Here is a 2008-nt window from a genome sequence, read left to right on the forward strand (position 1 = left end):
GAGAGCCACCCCCATGAGATTAAACCCAATTCAAACCTAGAGGCCACCTCATCCAAATTGAAGCTGAGAGCCTCTCCGCCCTCTACCTAGGCAGCACATTTCACCCCTCAACTGACCATGACAGCAAGCCTAAGGCCACTTTTATAAAATGCTCCCCTCCACAACCATGGAGAGAAAGCTGAAAATTTCTCCAAGAGACTTTCCCAAATTGATCCCAAAGCCTCTTTGAGACCTCCTCAGTGCAACCCAACCACCACATTGCCCTGAATCCCCTTGCCGGAGCCTAATTTTTGAGCTTAAAACCTTGCCGGAGACAGGACAAAGCTCTCCACACCTCTACACTCCACCAAACTCAAATTAAACTCACCCACACCTTCACAACATTGAAAGAAGCCAAAGCCCCATCAAATCCCTTTTTCATAGATCCCCTCATTTAGACTTTGATCAATGCCTGAAATCAGCCTTGGTCGAATTTGGGTCTAAGCATTTCACCATAGAAAGAGGCTTAATCTCTAGCTTCTTTGGACCCCAACGAACGTGCCGAGACTCTCTGATCAAAGATTCCCTTCTTAGAGCCAAGGTATTGAACCTCTCCTCTTCCCGAGCCATTCCTCCTGAGCCTATTTGGATTCCACATTTGATTAGGCTTAATTTAATTGCATAATTACTGTATGGATATGTTCGTCTCACTTATATGAGTCGATAGGATCAAACACGAGGTGATTTGGATGAGTCTAGGCTGAGATATTAAGGTTTTAGTGTGGACGATCACGAGATCACTCTATCGGGGATGATGACGGGGAGCCGTCCGATCGCGGCTGTATCGGATGGATGAAGGAGATCAAGCCGGACAACGTTTCCTTACATGAACCGCCGCGAGCCATTCAGTGGCTACGTGGATGGCGACATCCAACCAGAGTGCGCCACGCATGCCTTCGGAGCTGGTTAGGATCTTAGGATCTAGTCAGCGCTGTGCGTTTAAATAGATAAATATGGAATTTAAAAAATCAGAAAATGATCCTTAACTTTAAAAATTCATATGTTGGTGTAAAAAAATCATAAAAATAAAATAAAAAAACCCGCTTACTCACTGAATAGAGAAGATAATATGAAAATAATTTTAAGCCCATGTGATGCATATTTTATTTTTAATTAATTAAAAATTGATTTGAATGTGTTGATTCTCCATGCATGTAGTAATATCACCGTGGCTTGAAATTTTAGCATGTTGTTGTCTCTGTCTTAGAGAACATCCTCTGATTTTTCCGAAGTTAGAGGAGGTCATTAGATAAAAATCCATATTTTTCAAGTTTAAATGCATTATTTGCTTAAATTAATCATAGAAATTAGCATGTTGCTTAGGAAAATCCAAGAAAAAATTAGAATTTTGCTTAGAAAAATCTAAGGAAATTTTGAAAGGTTTATGATGATTAGAGAACCTTTATGAAAATTTCTCATGAGCCAAGTCATTCAAAATATACATAATCCTTACAAACCCTATATCACTAAGATAATTAATTTTGAAAAATAAAAACAACAAAATGACTTAATTTTTTATCTCAACTATTTATCAGGTTCCAGAGAACTCACCATAAAAATTTTAAAACATTTTGAGTCCATTTGATGGCCTAAATTGATTTTTCAAGTTAAATATCTTTTTCGACACTTAAAAGATTTTTAAAAATCAAAATATAACTAAAAACTTTATAAAAACTTGTTTTCTGAATTCTCTGTGATTAAAGGTATTTTCTAAGAATAAAATAGAGTTTAAAATAAAAACTTTATTTTTGAGCCCATTTTGAATATTTAAAATAATTAAAAAATGCATAAAAATCACAAAAATAATAAAATTCATGAAAATGTTCTAATTTTCTTTCTAAGCACTTAGGAACAATTAAGGAATTTTTCTTGATTTTCTAAATAAAGATACTGAATTTTAAAGCTTAAAAATAATTTTTAAAGGATAAAAATGGATTTTCACTAAAATAATTCCAATAAATCAAATAAA

The sequence above is a fragment of the Phalaenopsis equestris genome, unplaced genomic scaffold, assembly GCF_001263595.1.
Source record: "Phalaenopsis equestris unplaced genomic scaffold, ASM126359v1 Scaffold000807, whole genome shotgun sequence".
NCBI lineage: Eukaryota > Viridiplantae > Streptophyta > Magnoliopsida > Asparagales > Orchidaceae > Phalaenopsis > Phalaenopsis equestris.